The following is a 22,772-nucleotide window of genomic DNA, read 5'->3' as shown; positions in this document are numbered from 1 at the left end:
CTCGAAGGGTCAAAAGGTCTCCTGCTCCTATCTTTTATGTATATGTATCTATGTAACCTGGGTCCCTGGCGCTGTGAGGTGGCAGTGCTAACCACTATGCCACCCCACTTTACCACCTCCTATCAAATGGAATTAAGGACATTATTTTGAGAAAGAACAGTTCAGGATGTATGGAAAAAGCACAATTCTTCTGCAGTGTAATTTGATGATATTTTTGTGTTTTTTAAAAAAACACTAATTTGAAACTAAGTGAAATAGGGGTAAACAAATGTTGCCGATTTTCAAAGAATTACATCCATTCCTCCTGTACTCCAATTCATACAATATTTCTGGTTAGGACTTTGAGCCACTTTTTGTAAAATTTGCATGACCGAGGTGCCTTTATACAATTGTGGTATTTGCAAATACAATTGTCGGTGAACAAGTTAAGACAACAGTGGAAAAATGGATGGCTAATGGAACATTTTCTAAAATCACAAAGCAGGGATACCTCTAAGGGGAAGTTAGATAAGTACAGGAGGGAGAAAGGTTTTGGGACATGCAGCTTCTTGCTACAATTATACAGGGTTTTTGTGATCTCACCCCTGGAATACTGGCTGAGCGAGTTGTCCTATGGTGGCAAACTGAGTAAATGGGTCTGTGTTTTCTCGAATTTAGATGAATGAGGATTTATCTTATTGAAGCACATAAGATTTTGAGGCATTTGACAGATAGACACAGGTTATTTTCCCGGGCTGGGGAATCTCGAACACTGGGACACAGTCTCAGAATAAGGGGACAATTATTTAGGACTGGGATGAAATGTCTTCATTCAAGAGCTTGTGAATCCTTGCAATTTTCTACCCCAAAGGACTGTGGCTGTCCCTGTGTTAAATACATTTAAAGCTTGGATAAACAGATATTTGGTGTCTCAGGGAAGAGGGTAGGAAAGTGGAATTGAGACAGAAGATCAGCCATGATCATATTGAATGGCGGAACAGCCTCAAGGGATTGTATGGTCTACTTCTCCTATTCTTTAAGTTCTTAAAGTTCAGATAGGATTAAATGTAGAGTGGTAGGAAAAGGCTCATGTGGAACAATAACTGCATTGATTGATTGGGACAAATGGCCAGTTTCTGTGCTGTAAATCTATGTAATTCCCTGTGAAATTATATGGGCGCAGATTTGATCAAAGTGTTAAGTATTTTTAAAACTTTAATTTGCGCGTGGCTGTATGGATTTAGTAAGCAGTGGTTTGGTGCTTGTGTTTGAATCAGGGCTAGGGCATGAGTTGATTATTTCTTCCTTGGCATGTGTGTTCCCATATGAAATAAAGATGGGAACTCTCAATCCGACTCCTATTAGGTGCTGGTTTGGCAATGTATAATAGTGAACGTTGATCATGCAGGCATATGTTTGAAAAATATACTCCTAGCCATGACTCAAGTGACTGCCTTAGACAGTACTCTACTCAAATACTTGCATTGGAAGCAGTTCAGAGAAGGTTCACTTGACTGATTCCTGGGATGAAGGGGTTTATTTTATGAGCAAAGGCTGGGCACGTTGGCTCTATGCTCACTGGAGTTAACAAGATTAAGAGGTGATCTTATTGAAACATATAAGATTCTGAGGGAGTTTCAGGGTCAATGCTGAGAGGATGTTTCCTTCCGTGAGGGAATCTAGAACTGGGGGCACAGTTTCAGAATAAGGGGCCTCTCATTTAAAATGGAAATACTGAGTAATTTCTTCTCGGCGAATCGTTAATATTTGGAACGGAGCAGTGGAGGCTGGGTCATTGAATATATTCAGGGTTGAGTCAGACACATTTTGGATTGACAAAGGAGTCAAGGGAGGTAAGTGGAGTTAAGTCCACAATCAGATCACTCTGAATGGCCCACTCCTGCTCCTGTTTTTTATAATCTAGCAATTTCATGGATTTAGCATGAGTGCACCATCTTGGCTCATCTGAATATCGCATTTTATCCAATGTCCACTCTGTCATCATCTACCCATCTTCCCACCATTGCCCACTTTCCCTGCAACCTGCCTCTCTTATTGCTGCTAAAATTGTGATTCATCCCCTCAAGGCTAATTTCTCAAAATGTATCCTCATCAGCCTGCTACCTCCACTCTCCCCTTCCTGGGCCCTGAGGCGCAAACATCCTCTTGCCCTTCCATTGCTCTATGACTTATCCCGCTCCAAGAGCTCTGTCTGCACTAGGCAATCAACCCTTCACCTTATTTCCAGAACCCTATGCATCTTCCCAATCCCTTCTTTTGTAATGATACTCCATTGCATCTTGTTAATGCATTTTCTAACTTATAGCTGTAATGGGGCTAAGACCTCACACTCTGTTTCTATAATATATATATCATGGTTAATTTCAAAAATTAAAAAACTGGAGACCTTTTAAAATGAGTGCTGTTACATCTGTCTGTGATCTTTGAACAAGAGGAGCTAATTCAGCAGGGGAACCCGCACCTCGTTATCTCTGAAGAGCTCCTAACAACCCTGTGGGCCGCAGAGGCTAAGTTCAAAGGGGACTATACCATGGTCATATGCATTTCCAAACCCAGATGGGCCATCTGGAGCCCATAAGTCTGCTAAGACAAAGAGTCCTGTAACCTTCCTTTCAGAGTTCTTAATGGTTGGAACATTAACAATCTCAGGAACTGAGACCAAGGGACATAAATCCTTTACTAAAGTGGAGAGGTGGGGATTATGGGGACTTTTCCCCCAAACCTCCATCTAGCTGATGGGACATGTAATTTGCTTTCTCTCTTTCAACTTCTTCCATCAGACAGGAGATACAAAAATCTGAGAAAATGCGCTAATAGGTTCCGAAACAGCCTCTTCCCTGCTGTTACCAGACTCCTGAATGATCCTCTTATGGACTGAACCAATGTCTTCATACATCTTCTCTTCACATCTCCCAAATGATTGGAATCCCATACACTCCCATATTAACTCCCTCATTACTGATACATGGTGGCAGCAGTGTCTACCAAATGTACTGCAGGAACTCACCAAAGCTCCTTCAACAGCACCTTCCACAACCATGACCTCTGCCACCTGGAAGGACAAGGGCAATGGACATTTGTGAAAATCCCCTCAAAGTTACACACCATCCTAACTTGAAAAATATATCACCTCACTGTCACTGGATCAAAATCCTGGAATTTGCTCACTTTTGTTTTATTTGTTTAGTGAGTAGTATGGCACTTCATATGCTTCACCTGATGCCTGTGTCTATGTGTATTTATCGAATGCCCTATATTTTCTCATGTATGGAACAATCTGTCTGGACTGTACACAGAACAATACTTTTCACTGTACCTCGGTAAATGTGACAATAAATCAAATCCAAATCCAAGCTCTGTCTGTTATCTTTCCATCTACCAAGCAGCAGCATGAAAAATGGGCTCTGAACAGGTTTGAATGCCTGGCCCTATCTACACTGTTTCTACTGGAATTTATATGCCATTGCCTCCAAGACTTGTTCATCTCATTGTGGAAGTCATCCCACCTGGAAAAGTGAATTATCCAGCATCAACTTTAAGCCTGCCGACCTCCAAAGGAATACAGCATTAGACTATGATTCTGGACTCTGGATTCATGTGAAACAGTACTTCTTTAGTTTGAGGACTTTGTCTTGTGAGTCTTTCATTCTCTCATCTTTTATTGTATGAGTCAAAAGAAAGCTACTTGGCAACCGTGTGGAGGATATTATTCTAACTCTAGTTTGCTGTGGGGTGAATAGTACAAATCAGATCATGCCAAAACAAAGGAGTTGGGAAATACACCACCATTTAAAAGGGGGAAATCAAAATACCTTTCTGTTTTTGGACAGCTGGTGAGAGGGGAAATCAGGGTGGTTTAAATTAGCCCGCCCTCCTAACTTGGAAATATATCACCTCAATGTCACTGGATCAAAATCCTGGAACCTGCTCACATTTGTTTTTGTTTACAGAATATAGGCGTCACTGACTAGGGCATCATTTATTACCCATCCCTAGTTCATAGAATTTACAGTGCAGAAGGAGACCATTCGGCCCATCGAGTCTGCACCAACCCTTGGAAAGAGCACCCCACGCCTCTATCCCATTCCCGTAACCCAGCAACCCCACGTAACCTTTTTTTTGACACGGAAGGGCAATTTATCATGGCCAGTCTACCTAACCTGCACATCTTTGGGCTGTGGGAGGAAACCGGTGCACCTAGAGGAAACCCACACAGACACAAGGATAATGTGCAGACACCGCACAGACAGTGACCCAAGCTGGGGAGCTGCCTTCTTGAACTGCTGCAGTTTCTGAGGTGTAGATACACACAGTGCTGTGAGGGAGAGAATTCCATGATTTTGACCCAGCAATAGTGAAGGAACAGCAATATATTTCCAAATCAGAATGATGAGTGACGGGGTGGGGTGGGTGGGGGGGGGGGGGGGGGGGGGGCGCTCCAGGTGGTGGGATTCCCAGGTATCTGCTGCTCTTATCTTTCTAAATGGTAAGTGGTCGTGTGTTTGGCAGGTGCTGCCTAAAGAACCTTGGTGAGTTTCTGCAGTGCATCTTGTAGATGGTACACACTGTTACTCTTGTTCGTTGGTGGTAGGGATGATTTAATGTTTGTGGATGGGATAGCAATCAAACCTGCTGCTTTGTCCTGCTTGGCGCTGAGCCTGAATGTTGTTGGAGCTGCACTCATCCAGGCAAGTGTATTCCATTACACTCCTGACTTGTGCCTTATAGATGATGGATAGGATTTGGGGTTTCAGGAGGTAAGTTACTCGCTATGGGATTGCTAAATTTGACCTGGTCTGGTAGTCACAGTATTCATAAGGCTAGTTCAGTTCAGTTTCTGGTCAGCGGTAACCATCAGGATGATGTTGTAGGGATACCCCCAGCAACAGTAGGTGTACACTGACTGACGGTTTAATAATGTGGCTCACCACTACCTTCTCAATGGCAATTACAAATGGGCAATAAATGCTGGCCTAGTCCGCATCCCATGAAACAATACTTTTTTAAAAATGATCACCTGTCCTCCGTGAGACTTTCTCAACTATACAAATGTGTGAGAGAATGAAAAGCAGTGTTCTGAAGCCTTGGAAAAGCATAGGAAGGGATGTTTGTGTATTTCAAAAGACCAAAATGTTGTGTAATTTTTAAGAAGGAATTAGTTATAGCTCTTGGGGCTAAAGGGATCAAGGGATATGGGGAGAAGACAGGATCAGGTTACTGAATTTGATGATCAGCCATGACCATAATGAATGGTGGAGCAGGCTCAAAGGCCGAATGGCCTTCTGTAGCATCTATTTTCAATGTTTCAATAGACCTTCAGTAATAAAAATAGATAGAGATTGAGTTGTAGACTTGGATGGGTACAAGCATTGCAGAAGCACACATTGAGGGAAAAAGCAGTTTTGAATGGGTCAATCAGTCCAGAGAGCTCGCAATGAAAGTCTTTGACAGGAGGTTAACAAAGGCAGCTGCTCAGGGTTTCTCGAGCAGTGCTCTCACTTCCTCCAGCTCTGATTTTGTAATCTCTTCCTTCGACACACAGCTTCTTGAACTATCACAGGCAAGTTTTTAAATTTCACTTCCAGATGGCAAATATGTTTATTGTAACTGGAACTATGACATCTGTCTCAAGTTTAGCAGCTGAAAACACTCTGGAATTGTGACTCGATTGTTAATAGGGAGACAGTGGCATTTTCCTTGTATGGAGAGAGTTGGCATGCGTGACATTGGCTCTGTTTATACAACAGCTGCTAGGAAATGAATTGTGTGCGTTCAAGGTAGCGTGAAGCAAACAATCTGTTCAAGAACCACACCCTTAGAACACCAGTTCAAATATAAAAAATATCTTCTGCAGAAAGTGGCCTATTGAATGTTTCCAGGAATAACCTTGAAAAGCTCATCAGCTGCTTTCTTGGAAATCAATACAAGGCTGGCTGTTCTCCAGGTACCTCGAGACATGGGACTAGATTATTGCGTAAGAGCTGATTAGTGATTACACACACAAGTTAAATAACTTAATTGCCCTTTCACTTTGATAGTTGGAATGCACCAAGTTTAAATAAGGGGAAGCAGCACAGACTGTGGATTTTATATTACATAGATTTTATGGCACTGAAACAGGCCATTTGACCCAACTCATTTATGCTGAAATTAAAAACAAAATGCTGGAAACACTCAAAAGTCTGGTAGCATCTGTGGAGAGAGAAGCTCTTTCAGGTCAGGTCAACGTTTCAGGTCAATGACCTTTCAGCAAAGCAGTCTATGTTGCTGGTTATGTTGGTCACAAGCCTCCTCCCACTCTGGAACATCTTGTCTATCAAAATATCCTTCTGATCCCTTCTCTCTAATGTACTTTCCTTAAGGTCAATAGTGCAGGTGCATTTAACTGCTCCATGTGGTAGTGAGTTCCACATTCTCAACACTTTGAATAAAGACATTTTTAAAAAGTTACACAGAAGTAACAGAATTGAGCTTTAACCAAGCTTGGACCTGTTCATTTGGATCTAATCATAAATCTTACTGGATAGAAAATATTAGCAAGTCATAAATACTGAAAAGCATGGGAAAAATCCCAATTTGGGATACTTGCCACGGTTCCATGATTTCCAACAATAAACAAAACTTTTCCAAACTGAGACTGGTAGATCTTTGTTGGATAAGGGTATTAACGGATGAGGACCAGGTGTGGGTTAGTGGAGTTGAAACTTACAGGGTAAGGGGGCTAAATGACCCTGGACAAAGTATAATACTCATTTCCCAGGATGATGTCATGGATGAGGCCGAGAATGGCAACAGCGCTGGGAGGGAGGGGGTGCTATTTAGCCCTTCAAGTCCACACTGGTTCTCTGCGAGAACAATTTAGTTAATCCTGCATTTTCCCTGTAGCCCTGAATCTACCTCCACCCCAGTTTCATGCAATTCCAAGATTGTGATTATACATTGTGCAAGAAATGTTTGTTCTCATATTGCTTTATCATTCCTTTGTCTTAAATCTGTGTCTCTGGTTCTTGATCCTTCTGCAAATGGGAACAGTTTCTCTTTATATGCTCTATCCAGACCCCTCATAATTTTGAATTCTTCTACAATATCTCCTCTTAACTTCAGGGGCAGCACGGTAGCATGGTGGTTAGCATAAATGCTTCACAGCTCCAGGGTCCCAGGTTCGATTCCCGGCTGGGTCACTGTCTGTGCGGAGTCTGCACGTCCTCCCCGTGTGTGTTCAGTCACCTTCTTTGAGAAGGTGACTGAACAGGTAGACGAGGGTAGAGCAGTTGATGTGGTGTATATGGATTTCAGTAAAGCGTTTGATAAGGTTCCCCACGATCGGCTATTGCAGAAAATACGGAGGCTGGGGATTGAGGGTGATTTAGAGATGTGGATCAGAAATTGGCTAGTTGAAAGAAGACAGAGAGTGGTAGTTGATGGGAAATGTTCAGAATGGAGTTCAGTTACGAGTGGCGTACCACAAGGATCTGTTCTGGGGCCGTTGCTGTTTGTCATTTTTATAAATGACCTAGATGAGGGCGCAGAAGGATGGGTGAGTAAATTTGCAGACGACACTAAAGTCGGTGGAGTTGTAGACAGTGCGGAAGGATGTTGCAGGTTACAGAGGGACATAGATAAGCTGCAGAACTGGGCTGAGAGGTGGCAAATGGAGTTTAATGTGGAGAAGTGTGAGGTGATTCACTTTGGAAAGAATAACAGGAATGCGGAATATTTGGCTAATGGTAAAATTCTTGGTAGTGTGGATGAGCAGAGGGATCTCGGTGTCCATGTACATAGATCCCTGAAAGTTGCCACCCAGGTTGATAGGGTTGTGAAGAAGGCCTATGGTGTGTTGGCCTTTATTGGTAGAGGGATTGAGTTCCGGAGCCATGAGGTCATGTTGCAGTTGTACAAAACTCTAGTACGGCCGCATTTGGAGTATTGCGTACAGTTCTGGTCGCCACATTATAGGAAGGACGTGGAAGCTTTGGAACGGGTGCAGAGGAGATTTACCAGAATGTTGCCTGGTATGGAGGGAAAATCTTATGAGGAAAGGCTGATGGACTTGAGGTTGTTTTCGTTAGAGAGAAGAAGGTTAAGAGGTGACTTAATAGAGGCATACAAAATGATCAGAGGGTTAGATAGGGTGGACAGCGAGAGCCTTCTCCCGCGGATGGAGGTGGCTAGCACGAGGGGACATAGCCTTAAATTGAGGGGTAATAGATATAGGACAGAGGTCAGAGGTGGGTTTTTTACGCAAAGAGTGGTGAGGCCGTGGAATGCCCTACCTGCAACAGTAGTGAACACGCCAACATTGAGGGCATTAAAAAATTTATTGGATAAGCATATGGATGATACGGGCATAGTGTAGGTTAGATGGCCTTTAGATTTTTTCCATGTCGGTGCAACATCGAGGGCCGAAGGGCCTGTACTGCGCTGTATCGTTCTATGTTCTATGTGTGCGTGGGTTTCCTCCGGGTGCTCCGGTTTCCTCCCACAGTCCAAAGATGTGCGGGTTAGGTGGATTGGCCATGCTAAATTGCCCGTAGTGTCCTAAAAAGTAAGGTTAAGGGGGGGGGTTGTTGGGTTACGGGTATAGGGTGGATACGTGGTTTTGAGTAGGGTGATCATTGCTCGGCACATCGAGGGCCGAAGGGCCTGTTCTGTGCTGTACTGTTCTATGTTCTCCTAGGAAGAACACCAACCTTTCCAAGTATCAATGGAACTGATGTGCCATATCCTTGGGTTCATTCTCGTACATCTTTTCTGCATCCTGTCTAAAGTCTCCAGGCCTTGTCAAAAAATATAGTACCCAAATTTGGACATAATACTCCAGTTGGGGCTGAACCAGTGTTTTATAAAGGCTCACCAACACTTCCTTGAATGATGCGGAAAGGCTGGAGAAGTAAGACTGTGTTCTCTCCGATTGATGGGAACCTGATAAGGTTAATGAAAGTAGTAAAGAGAACTATCGTTATGACATCTTGGGCAAGCGCACGGTCAATTCTAGGCTAACTTGTCCCGGAGTCACAACGCAAGTGAATTAACCAATAATTCTGTTAAAAATATCCTAAATCTTTGGCCCTTGGCTGTCCAATAATGACAGCTACCAGGTTTGTAAGATAAACACCAATTACTGTTTATTTATAACAAGAACTATAATGAATCACGCAGCAAAAACAGTTGGTTAACAATTAACAAACACTGAAATCCCACTTTAACTTGCCTCCCACCCTCATATATAATATAATTATATATACACACACACACACAAGACAAACTCAGAGGGGTGGAAAGGGGTAAAAGAAAGTAAGTGAAAGGGAAAAGAGTATTTGCTTCATATGACGGTTCTTAGCATGTTTTCGTCATAGTAAGCTTGCGAATTAAAGTCTCTGTTTTGCAGCTTGTACTGGTCTTTTCTGCAGTTTTAATGTACCATACTACAACTTTCCTGGAGAGGCAGAGTCTCTGTTTCATCAAACTTTGCTTTCGATTTGTGGTTTGTCTCCAGGCCTCTGAAGTTCCAGGAATCCAACACCACGGGCTTCCTAGAGAGAGAGACAGTCCCCACAACAACCTTCTGGAGTTAGCAACAGCTAGCTCTGGAGAGGACGAGATGGATCTTTTCACCATGCTGCCAGAATCAAAACGGAAATCTCCTTCGGTCTCTGAACCATTTCAATGGGATAAGATCCAATCACCACCTGCTACCAGGCAGAGCGCAGCCTTTTGGGCCAATTAATTAACAACCAGCCAAATCGAATCCCAGCCCATCTCTGTCACTGGTGCCTGCCAGTCTACAACTCCAGTTTAAATCAGTACAGGCTTCTGAATTCTCCTGCTTGTCTTAAAGCCACATATCTATTAATTATCCGTGGATCAAAAATGTAACGACAAAAATAAAAGGGGAAATAAGGGAATAAACAGGAAGTACACTGTTGAGAAATTATTTGTATTGATAGATAAAACAAAGACATAATCTGATGATAAATGGCAGTTATGGGAAGAGTGAAATTAGAAGAAATATTTAAGTGTAAAGCATTATTGCAATGTGGAATGCATTCCAATGTGATCATTGCTAAATAACTGAAAGAAGAGTAATGTGTAAAAGCTTGTGGGGAGACAGCAGGAAAACAGCTGTATAAAATTAATGACCAAATTACCATTAGCGAATCTGCACCATAATTGTCCTGGGAGTCATCATTGACCAGAAACCGAACGAGACTAGCCAGTGGTTACAAGACCATCGGCTTGGAATTCTGCAGCAAATAACTTCTCCTGTCTCTGCAAAGCCTGTCCACCATCTAGAAGACACAAGTCAGTATTATGACGGAATACCCTCCACTTTCCTGGATGAATGCACCTCAAGCAACGTGGTTGGCATCACACCCCATCCACCACAGTAAACACTGACTCACTCCACCAACGACACACAGTGGCAGCAGTGTGTACCATCTACAAGATGCACCGCAGCAACTCACTGAGGCTCCTTTGACAGCACCTCCCACACCTGCAATCTACTGCTTAGGATGACAAGGGCAGCAGATGCATGGGAACATCACCACCTGAAAATTCCCCTCTAAGTGAGGCGGCACGGTAGCACAGTGGTTAACACTGTTGCTTCACAGCGCCAGAGACCCGGGTTCGATTCCCAGCTTTGGTCACTTTCTGTGCGGAGTCTCCATGTTCTCCCCGTAGGTTTCCTCCGGCTCCTCCAGTTTCCTTCCACAAGTCCTGAAAGACATGGGCCGGGATTCTCCCCTACCCGGTGGGGCGGGGGGTCCCGGCGTGTTGGAGTGGCGTGAACCACTCCGGCGTTGGGCCGACCCAAAGGTGCAGAAGTCTCCGCACCATTATGGGCCAAGCCCTCACATTGGGGGGGCTAGGCCCGCGCCAGAGTGGTTCCCGCTCCGCCGGCTGGTGTGAACGGCCTTTGGCGCCACGCTAGCCAGGGCCGAAAGGACTTCGCCGGCCGGCTGGTGAAGACCATGGCGAAGGTGGAAGAAAAAGAGTGCCCCCACGGCACAGGCCCACCCACCAATCAGTGGGCCCCGATTGCGGGCCAGGCCACCGTGGGGGCACCCCCCCCGGGGTCAGATCGCCCCGCGCCCCCCCCCCCCCCCCAGGACCCCGGTGCCCGCCCGCGCCGCCTGCTCCTGCTGGTAAGGTAGGTGGTTTAATCCACGCTGGCGGAAGAGGGTTGACAGCGGCGGGACTTCGGCCCATCGTGGGCCGGAAAATCGCCGCGGAGGGGTCCTGCCGACCGGTGCGGTTCCCGCCCCTGCCGAATCTCTGGTGGCGGAGAATTCGGCACACGGCGGGGGCGGGATTGACGCCGGCCCCGGGCGATTCTCCGACCCGGCGGGGGGGGTCAGAGAATCTCGCCCATTATGTTTGGTGAATTGGACATTCTGAATTTTCCACTCTTAGGAACGTCCTTCCTAATAGGTAGATCTGCACCGGATGGACGGTAGAGGTTCAAGAAGGCAGCTCACCTCAAGACCAAATAGGGATGGGCTCAAATATTAGCCTAGCCATCAATGCCCATATTCCATGAATGATTTAAAAAATGAATCTGCTGATTTATCGCTTCTTGGTTCTTGAACACATGCTGCACACCCGCACTACTCTCCCCTCCCCCCTCATTATGCTGAGATAGATGTTAACCGGGCTCAGTTTTCAGAGTTTAATTCAGAGCTAAAGATTCACGGGTAGAATAATTCAGAGCGATAATGGCCTTGGCTTCTCTGACAGCGAAACTCCTCTGGGAGATGGTGGAAGATCAACTTGTGGCACAACCCCAGCAAAGCTCATCCCATCTGCAAATCATTCTTTCCCATTCTAGTGTGGTACTGGACAGTTTTTTCACTGACCTGATTGGTCATTTGATCAGATTCCTGCATTTGGGATCCCTAATCAGGGATTCCAGGGACAGGCTCAGTTTGAATATACTTTTATGCTTGCATGGGGTCTAAAGAAGTGAGAGAGACAGAGTGGAAAAAGGAGAGAGTGAGATGCGATAAGGGAATGTGAGGAGACAGGATGAATTGATCTGAAATTAGTCAGTGTAGTTTGCAATTAACTCCAGCCTACTCTCCCAACTTTCCTATTCTGTCTGTCACTCTTCTCCCTACCCCGCTGTTTCCCTGGCTTGGGTCATCTGACCCAAGATTGCCCTGCCATCGCTGCCAGTGAGAATTTGGCGCTAAGCCAAGACTCCATTCACTGCAGCAGGCAGGAGAATCCCGTCGACGTGAATGGACGGAGAATTCTGGCCTCTATCTTTCTCACTCTCTCCCCTCCCACTCTGTCTCTCCCACTTTCCTTCCTTTTCCACTGTGTCTCACTTTCCCCATTTCTGACTTTGTATCTTTTTTCCACCTAAGTCTCTCTCCCTTTCTCACTCCTCTATCCCATTCTGTTTCTCTCTCATCTCCTCCCTTTTCCAAAATCTATCTGTCACTCGCTCCCTCCCCGGCTGTCTCTCTCTCGTTCCCCTATCCCACTCTATCCAGCCACATGTTTGTTGGCGATGGGATTCTCTGCTCTCGCCTGTCAATGGAATTTCCCAATGAAGCCACCCAATGCCGCCAGAAAACCCGCAGGCAGGGGTGCGCTGGCGGCACGACCAGAGAATCCCACTGACAGCGAACAGCCGGATAATTCCAGGCTATATCTCTTTCCCACTTTCATTCTCTTTACCCCTTCCCAACTTCTCTCCTACTCTGTTCCAACCTATCTCTCTCCCTCGGTCTCTCAACGTCTGTTAACTCTGATAAAAATAACCCTTGTCCTTGAGAATTTCCACCATTGCCCTGGATTCTTTCATAATATCTTGACTTCAAATCAAAGTTGCCGATTTTTTTCAAGAGCTATTGCCATACAGTTCAGTAAAGGGCAAATTCCATTGAACTTCAACAGGCCTCACACACGAGAGCGCTTTCAAAGTGAAAGTTTTCCAAGACTAAGAATTAAGCTGGCTTTCATGTGAGGGGTTTCCCTTCTTAATCATGGCTCAGCTAACACAAAGGCTCGCGGAGAAAGTAACTGGTTAAAGATGGTCTTTATTTCCCAAGCTCGGCCAATGTACGTGGGAGAGCAATCTGGGTCAGTTCCAGATTCATGGACAGTTGTGGACTTATGCATGATTTCCTGATGCTTTCCAAACTCCCTTACCTACTGTCCTTGGTTCCTTGTATGTACAATGCCCCCCATTTTAATCTTGTTCCTGACTGGAATCATTGTCCGGATTTATAACTGCTGTCTGGGGACTGCTGATAATGAATGTTTCTGCTGCATAGGCTGTTTCTGTGTGAATCTGCCTTTCTAAAGAATGTGGCCAAGTTAGCTGGCTAAGCCCCATTATGCCTTGTGAACATTTCAATGTTAACAAGCATTTATATGCTTTAAGAATGCACATTTAATTGTTAATAATTGCTACAGGTCCTTCTTCCCAGGGAATACATTTTCTACTGTTTGTTTTATAGTCCTTATCTAGTAAATTAACCTAAGTATGTATTAAATTACTTAATTCTGTCATATTCATCCATACTTTTATGTCTTACTCTTTATCCGAGCTATCTTGATTTAGCAGTCTTTTGCCCTGAGCCCTCTTTCAGTAACCAATCTGATCGAATCAGGGCACTGAAAGACAAACCAATCAGGGCAGCAGAAACCTGTACAATGCCAAACCAGCCTGGGAAGCAAAAACCTGTTCCACTCTTCCCCATAAGGAAATGTGTGCTGCAAATGGGAGTCTTCAGATATTCTCAAGTACATATGTGGATATGTGGGTAATGATTGTGGGAAGTCAATAAAATTTGCAGGGTAAGGGCAGGGATGATACTAGTTAAATTGGCTCTTGCAGAGAGCTGGAATAGGCTTGATGGACTGAATGGCCTTCTTCTGTGCTGTAACTATTCTAAGAATCTACCTTTAATAACAGTTAGCTCCCTACAAAAGAACTTTGCAAAGCTAACTGCTGGCTAGTTCAGGTCTTGTACAGGAAGAGAAAAGATCACTTTCAAATAGCCCTAATCCTGTATTAAAATTTAAAGGAGAACCTGCATTAATGTAGCACCTTTTTAACTTTTGAATATTGTAAACCGTTTGTCCTGAGGGCTAAATAATTGACCGAGAAGACATCAGGAATATTTCCCTTCTCTTCAAGTAATGGGATTTTTTTTTAACCTGTACCTGAGAGGGTAGATGGGATCTTGGTTTCATGTGTTGCGGTATCTTTTGCTGAAGCTGTAGAAGGGAAAATCGGTCACTGTGTACAATGGTTGTTTGTCCCTTAACACGATTCTTGTAAACATAATGAGTCATCTGAAACACATAGGCATGAAAATATGTACATTTTGTTGCTTCACCACCACCAAACACACCCAAATCTTTGCCCTCTGATTCATAAATGCGTGTTTTTCCACATTTCACTGAGGACTGATTCACATTAGACAGAAAGAATGGGTTCCATAGCAGGGTATCAGTCAACGAAAGGTGGTGGCAATCAACCAAAGGCTTAACCTCAGACGGAAGGAATCCTCATCGTTTCCAACATATTCATATAAAAATTCAATTAACATTATGGGAAATGGTAGATCAGAAAGTGGCCATCTGCAGCGGTGTGATTATTTCCAATCTTGGCTGCACAAGGCACAATGACTTCCAACAAAATTGCTGGCAACTATTCATTAGTACTGAGAAAGTGTTGGCTTAAGTATGTAACTCAAATGTTCAAAAGCTGCAGAAACATTGGCCAGGATTCTCTGTTCTCTGCTGCTAAGATTGGGAATCCCGAACGGGTGGAGAATCCTGCATTGGCCCCAAAATGGGATCAACACCGGGCAGCAGACTCGTCCCCAGTCCTACCCCACCAGCCATAGAAGGCTTCCCGTCCCGCGGGAAAATGCAAACAGCTGATATACATTCACTAGAATGAATTAACGGGCTGGAAGCCTGAATCTACCCAACCCCCCCACTGTTATGCTTTAACCCCCACAGCAGGAACTCCACTGGGCAGGCTTTGGCGCAAGTATTGTCAAGTGCTGTCCTGGCGCGATGGACCCCGAGGGGGATCAAGGGGTCTACCCCTTGCTAATGTGCCCCTTTGCCATTGCTAGGCTGCGGGGAGAGGGTTCCCAAGGGTCCAGGGAGTTGGGTGTACTTGGGCTTTGGATAAGGGGTTGACCCCAGGACCGTCCCTTGGGATGGGGTCCTATCTGGACTGCCCCTTCCAGCCCTGGGTAAGCTGTCTCAGGCAGCCCTCTGTCAAAATTATTCATCCTGATCTGACCTGTTTAAACTCTGAAGTGACCTTCTCACTCTGAACTGCTCTGCCTGACAGCTGATGAGCAGTTCAGAAAGCTAATTGAAAATTCAAGCTAGGGATTTTCCCTTTCCTGACATCTGCTCCCTCAGCCCTATGCTTTTAAAACTTGCCGGTTTTGAAGTGTCAGAGCCTTCTTAGAAAGCCCACAACACTGGAAAAGCCTTGAAATCCCCTGAGATCCTTTGAAATGCCTAGCATTCTTCAATTAAAAAAAAATAAAATAATTGTTATTAAGATTTTCACAAAATATAAACAAAACAATAGTAACAAAACAACCATAGTAAAAACCCCAGCAACTACAAAATCAGAAAAAAAAGAAAACAACAAAAAGGAAAGAGATAACACCCGCCATATCCAACAAACCCATGTACACAATTCTCCCTCCCACCAAACCCAACCCCCTGCTGCTGCCGCCTATTTCCCTGCCGTTCCGCCAGGAAGTCCAGGAAAGGCTGGAGAACCCTAAAGAACCCTTGCACCGACCCTCTCAGGGCGAATTTCATCCTCTCCAACTTGATGAACCCCGCCATGTCATTGATCCAGGCCTCCACGCTTGGGGGCCTCGCATCCTTCCACTGAAGCAAAATCCTACGCCGGGCTACTAGGGACGCAAAGGCCAGAACACCGGCCTCTTTCGCCTCCTGCACTCCCGGCTCCGCTGCTACCCCAAATATCGCGAGTCCCCAGCCTGGCTCAACCCTGGATCCTACCACCCTCGACACCGTGCTTGCTACCCCCTTCCAAAAGTCCCCCAGCGCTGGGCATGCCCAGAACATATGGGCATGGTTTGCTGGGCTCCCCGAGCACCTAGTACATCCAATCCTTGCCTCCAAAGAACCTGCTCATCCTCGTCCTGGTCATATGAGCCCTATGTAGCACTTTTAACTGTATGAGGCTAAGCCTCGCACAAGAAGAGGAGTTCACCCTTTCCAGGGCATCTGCCCACGTCCCCTCCTCAATCTCCTCACCCAGCTCCTCTTCCCATTTACCCTTCAGCTCCTCCACCGAGGCCTCATCCACCTCCTGCATAACATGGTACACGTCCAAAATCCTCCCTCCTCCAACCCACACCCCCGAGAGCACCCTGTCCCGAACCCCCCCGCGGGGGCAACATAGGGAACCCCGCCACTCGCCGCCTGGCAAACACCCTAACCTGCATGTACCTAAACATGTTCCCCGGGGGGAGCCCAAACTTCCCCTCCAACTCACCCAGGCTCGCAAACCTCCCATCTACAAACAGGTCCCTCAACCTCCTAATACCTGCCCTGTGCCAGCTAAGAAACCCCCCATCGACGGTCACCGGGACAAACCGGTGGTTCCCCCGTATCGGGGACTCCATTGAGCCCCCCACCTCCCCCCTATGCCGTCTCCATTGCCCCCAAATTTTCAGGGTAGCCGCCACCACCGGGCTCGTAGTATACCTCGTTGGAGGAAGCAGCAACGGCGTCGTTACCAGCGCCTCCAGGCTCGTATTCATACAGGACGCCATCTCCATCCTCTTCCATGCTGACCCCTCCCCGTCCATTACCCACTTACGCACCATTGCTGCGTTGGCAGCCCAGTAATACACGCACAGGTTGGGCAGCGGCAGCCCCCCCCCCCCCCCCCCCCCCCCCCCATATCCCTGTCCCGCTCCAAAAACACCCTTCTCACCCTCTGGGTCCCGTGTGCCCATACAAACCCCGTGATGCTCCTGTTGACCCTCCTAAAAAAGGCCTTCGGGATAAGGATGGGGAGGCACTGGAACAGGAACAAAAACCTCGGGAACACCGTCATCTTGACGGACTGCACCTACCCGCCAGCGGTAACATATCCCACCTTTTAAACTCCTCCTCCATTTGCTCCACCAGCCTTGTGAGGTTAAGCTTGTGCAGGGCCCCCCAGCTCCTAGCCACCTGGACTATCAGGTACCTAATGCTCCTCCCTGCCTGCTTCAGTGGGAGCCTACCAATCCCCTCCTCCTGATCCCCCGGGTGCACAACGAACAGCTCGCTCTTACCCAGGTTGAGCTTATACCCAGAAAAGCCCCCAAAATCGCTGAGAATCCTCATCACTTCCGGCATTCCCCCCACTGGGTCCGCCACATACAGCAACAGGTCGTCCGCATAAAGCGACACTCGATGCTCCTCCCCACCCCGCACCAGGCCCCTCCAGTTCCCCGACTCCCTCAGCGCCATGGCCAGGGGCTCAATTGCCAATGCAAAGAGCAAGGGGACAGGGGACACGCCTGTCTCGTCCCCCGGTGCAGCCGAAAGTACTCCGACCTCCTCCTATTCGTGGCTACACTTGCCATCGGGGCCTCATAAAGCAGCCTCACCCAATGGACAAACCCCTCCCCAAACCCAAACCTTTCCAACACCTCCCACAGATACCCCCACTCAACCCTATCAAAGGCCTTCTCCGCGTCTAATGCCACCACTATCTCCGCCTCCCCTTTCACAGCCGGCATCATAATGACATTCAGAAGCCTTCGTATGTTGGTATTCAACTGCCTTCCCTTTACAAACCCCGTCTGGTCCTCGTGAATGACCCCCGGCACACAATCCTCTATCCTTGTAGCTAAGATCTTCGCCAACAGCTTGGCGTCTACATTTAGCAGCCAGATCGGCCTATATGACCCACACTGCAGGGGGTCCTTGTCCCGCTTAAGGATCAAGGAAATCAGTGCCCGTGACATCCCTCCCTTGCTTCGTTAAAGGTCCGAACCAACAGGGGGCCCAACAGGTCCGCATAATTTTATAAAATTCGGCCGGAAACCCATCCGGCCCCTTCCCCGACTGCTTGCTGCCAATCCCAGTGACCAGCTCCTCCAGCTCAATCGGCGCTCCCAGTCCCTCCACCTGCCCCGCCTCCACCTTCGGAAATCGCAGCTTGTCCAAGAAGCGCCCCATTCCTCTCCCCCCCCCCCCCCACCGGAGGTTCAGACCGGTACAATCCCCCATAAAAGTCCCTAAAGACCGCATTAACGTCTACCCCCCTCCGCACCACCTTCCCATCTCTATACTTCACTGGTGTGGAGCTGGTGTGCCAGCATCCAACTCGCCTTCTCCCCGTATTCAAACACCGCTCCCTGTGCTTTCCCTCCACTGAGCTTCCGCTTTTCTGGTGGTCAGTAGATCGAACCTGGCCTGAAGGCTACGCTGCTCCCCCAGCAAACCCTCCTCTGGAGCCTCCGCATATCTCCTGTCCACCCTCACCATCTCCCCCACCAATCTCTCCCCCTCCCTCTGCTCTCCCCTCTCCCTATGGATTCGGATGGAAATCAACTCCCCTCTAATCACCGCCTTCAATGCCTCCCAGACCGTCCCCACTCGGACCTCCCCGTTATCGTTGGCCTGATACACCCCCGAACCCTCCTGCCCACCTCGTCGTCTGCCAGCAGCCCCACCTCCAAGCGCCAGAGAGGGCGCTGGTCTCTCTCCTCCCCCAGCCCGAGGTCCACCAAGTGCGGTGCATGATCCGAAATGGCTATGGCAGAGTATTCAACATCCTCCACCCTCGAAACCAGCCCCCTGCTCAGGACAAAAAAATCGATCCTGGAATAGACCTTATGCACGTGGGAGAAAAACAAGTACTCCCTGGCCCTTGGCCTCGCAAACCTCCAGGGATTCACCCCTCCCATCTGATCAATAAACCCCCTCAACACCTTAGCCGCCGCCGGCCTCCTACCCGTCCGGGACCTGGATTGATCCAATGGGGGATCCAGCACCGTGTTGAAGTCCCCCCCCATGATCAGGCCCCCCACCTCCAGATCCGGAATGCGGCCCAACATGCGCCGCATAAACCCCACATCGTCCCAGTTCGGGGCGTAGACATTCACCAGCACCACCCGCTCCCCCTGCAGCTTACCACTCACCATCACATACCTCCCGCCACTGTCAGCCACCACATTTGACGCCTCAAACAGCACCCTCTTTCCCACCAGGATCGCCACCCCCCCGATTCTTCGCATCCAGTCCTGAATGAAATACTTGGCCCACCCATCCCTTCCTCAGTCGAACCTGGTGCGCCACCTTCAGGTGCGTCTCCTGGAGCATGGCCACATCCGCCTTCAGCCCCTTCAAGTGCGTAAACACCCGGGCCCGCTTGACCGGCCCTTTCAGCCACATCACATTCCAAGTTATCAGCCGGATCAGAGGGCTCCCTGCCCCCCTCCCCTGCCCGCCACTGGCCAGTGCCCCCCCATTCGGCCTGTTCCCCATGGCGGCAACTCCCCCCCCCCCCCCCCCCCCCAGCACCCTCCAGCTCCTTTCTGGCCATTTCAGCAGCAGCCCGGTACCCCCCCCCCCCCCCCCCCCCCGGGACCCCTCCTAGCCACGCCCCCACTCCATAGCACTCCCGTGAGCCAGCTAACTTCTGCTGACCCCGGCGACTCCCGCCACACCTCCGACCCCTCCCCACGTGGGGCTACTCCTCCTCCTCCGTGCCCATCAGCAGGCCCTAGCCCCCCCCTCCCCCCGCTCTTGCGCGGGAAAATAAAAACAAGCAAAGGCCCGCGCTTCTCAGCCCCGACCCCGCCCCATTACCCCGCAGCGCGGGAAACAAGAGGAAAACCCGCGTTTTCGCCCTGCTCAACCCCGCCTCCTCTAGGGCAGTTCCCATTGCCGGTCCCCACCACCAGCTCCCCGCACTCCCAGTTTATCTCCCTGCCCGAACCCGTCCACCAGACCCATTAAAAAAGGCATCGCCCCACCCACCCTGAAGCCAACACACATCCAGCATGAAACAGAGAACCCCCCCCTCCAAAAAAATAGACACAGTTACATTTACATATAAAACCTCCATTCCTGACCCTCAGTTTGAGTCCAATTTCTCGGACTGCACAAGGCCCACGCCTCCTCCGGGGACTCTAAATAATGGTGACGGTCCTTGTAGGTGACCCACAGATGCGCCGGCTGCAACATGCCAAACTTCACACTCTGTCTGTGGTGCACCGCCTTCGTCCGGTTGTACCCGGCCCTCCGCTTAGCCACCTCCGCACTCCAGTCCTGGTAGATCCGCACCACCGTGTTCTCCCACTTGCTGCTCCGCTCCTTCTTGGCCCACTGAAGCACGCACTTCCAGTCAACGAACCGGTGGAACCGCACCAGCACCGCCCGTGGCGGCTCATTCGGCTTGGGCCTCCTGGCCAGTATTCTGTGGGCCCCCTCCAGCTCCAGGGGCCCCTGGAAGGGCCCAGCTCCCATCAGTGAGTTCAACAAAACGACCACATAGGCCGCCAGGTCCGACCCCTCCAGCCCCTCCGTGAGGCCCAGGATCCGTAAATGTTTCCGCCTCGACCGGTTCTCCATCTCCTCGAACCGCTCCTGCCACTTTTTATGGAGCGCCTCGTGCATCTCCACCTTCCCTGCGAGGGCTGCGGCCTCATCTTCTCTTTCGGAGGCTTGCTGCTTCAGCTCCCGGATTGCGGCCCCCTGGGCTGCCTGAGTCTCCAGCAGCTTACCGGTGGTAGCCTTCAGCGACTCCAGCAGCTCCACCTTGAGCTCCCGAAAGCCGCGTTGAAGAGTCTCCTGCTGCTCCTGCACCCACTTCCTCCACTCCTCGAGGGCTCCGCCGGCCGCCGTTTTATTTTCCTTCCCCCATTTTTCCAGAGGCGCTGCCACCGCTTTTCTGCTCACCCCACTCCTGATCCGGACCATAGAACCCTGGGGATCTACTGCAGACCCCATCCCACGTCGGGAATCGTTGATAAAGCACCGCTGGGGGCCCTGTAAAGAGCCCCAAAGTCCGTTTCTAGCGGGAGCTGCCGAACGTGCGGCTTAGCTCCGCGTAGCCGCAACCGGAAGTTGCATTCTTCAATTTCACAGTACCGTACCTTTAACTAGCCTTTCACAGGTTTCTGATTTTCAATCCCCTGATCAAATCTTAGCTGCATTGTCAGTCAAACACCTCAACAAACATCCTCCCAAACGTTATGGCACACACTCCTTTAAGATGGCAGCGTGGTTAGCACTGCTGCCTCACCGCGACAGGGACCCAGGTTCAATTCTGGCCTTGGGTCACTGTCTATGTGGAATTTGTACATTCTCCCACTGTCTGCATGGGTTTCCTCCGGGTGTTCCAGTTTCCTCTCACAGTCCAAAGATGTGTGCGTTAAGTGGATTGGGCATTCCAAATAACCCCTTTGTGTCCAGGAATGTGCAGGTTAGGGTATGGAGTTACGGGGATAGGGCAGGATGGACGAGTGAGTGGACCTGGGTCGGGTGCTCTTTCAAAAGCTTGGTGCAGACTCTGGGCCGAATGACTTTCTTCTGCACTGTAGGGATTCTATGTAGAAACATTAGGAAAAGGAGCAGTCCGTTCAATAACCCTTGTTATACTCAAGAAAAACAAGGATAGAGCTGGAGCCAAACATAACACACTTTTAGAAGCATTTATTCAGAGGCAATGGCATGAATCTTCTCCCAGTTGGGAAGACTCAGGAGCCCTTTGAATCTGGCAAGCGGGTTCTGATTCTGGGATTCCTAAACACAATCCTGGGATGTCTGATTTTTAGGAGTGCCTTTAAAGGGTGCGGGCTGGCTACTTTTATAAGACCGCACCTGACACTCCTGATCTGGTTGGCTCCACTGTGGAGTTAGGTATGTACTACCCCTCTTCAATTTCATGGGATCAGGCTAGGTTTTCTAAAAGGTCATGGTTCACGGCACCTCAGAGGAGTTCTGAATCCAATCTGCATGAGAAACCTCTCCACAGGTGTCCCCTCATGTCCCCCAATGCCAAGATAAGCCCCCCAGCCCCTTATTGCCTATACCAAACTATGCCTCTCCATCCACATGGCCCCTCATGCTAAGCTATTGCACTCCTCTGCCCATTGACCCACTATACACTGTAAAGAACAAATGGACCTTATGGTGACAGTAGGACATGTTAAAAAAAGCTTTAAGAAGTCATTAATTAATTTCTTTCCACTATATTAAATAAAGTAATTTCACAAGGCAATAAATGTAAATCATCCAGATACTTTAAAGTATCAACAGAAACCATAAATCCTTGGAGCCACTTAACCTTGTGTAATTAAATATTGTGAAACTGACAGCGGAAATCTGGGAACCAAAGCCGGCAACAAAGCAATGTTTTCCCTGGGGCATAGGTGTGTCAACATGAGTAATAGATGGCCGGGTTCTAAGCCAAGCAAACAAAATTAGGGTGTTTTATGGTCACAGAGGAATCAGGTTCGAGAACATAAAGTAAAATGATTTGTTTTAAGCAACCAATAAACAACTTTTAAAAATACTTTTCCATTTCTGCTGTACCACACCTGTAGAGTGGGCCGTGTGCTCCCCATACCACAATCTATTAAAAGTTGTGGGTCAGGTGAACTCCATAGTATACTTTGGGGTTCTCTAAACCCTGGCCATAACAAATTGGGGGCTCGTCCGGTATAAAAGTCTATCTTTTGAATTGGCTTAGTGAACTTAAAGACAGTGAGGGGTGAGCATATTGTGGTTGCTTT

At 48.2% G+C, this 22,772-nt stretch overlaps 1 long non-coding RNA gene across 1 annotated transcript in view; it reads right to left on the bottom strand.

Moving 5' to 3' along the window:
• Positions 1-10,207: 10,207 nt before the first annotated feature.
• LOC119973242 overlaps positions 10,208-22,772 on the bottom strand; it is a 113,491-nt gene continuing 100,926 nt past the window's right edge. The window contains exons 3-4 of the long non-coding RNA XR_005462260.1: positions 14,182-14,313; positions 10,208-10,289 (exon numbers count right to left, since the gene is read on the bottom strand). This is a non-coding gene — a long non-coding RNA (uncharacterized LOC119973242). The remainder of the gene's footprint in view (positions 10,290-14,181; positions 14,314-22,772) is intronic.

This window comes from Scyliorhinus canicula, chromosome 11 (genome assembly GCF_902713615.1).
Source record: "Scyliorhinus canicula chromosome 11, sScyCan1.1, whole genome shotgun sequence".
In the NCBI taxonomy this organism is placed as follows: Eukaryota; Metazoa; Chordata; class Chondrichthyes; order Carcharhiniformes; family Scyliorhinidae; genus Scyliorhinus; species Scyliorhinus canicula.
Note: the sequence above shows the minus strand (reverse complement) of the source record. Positions and strands in the feature narration are given on the sequence as shown.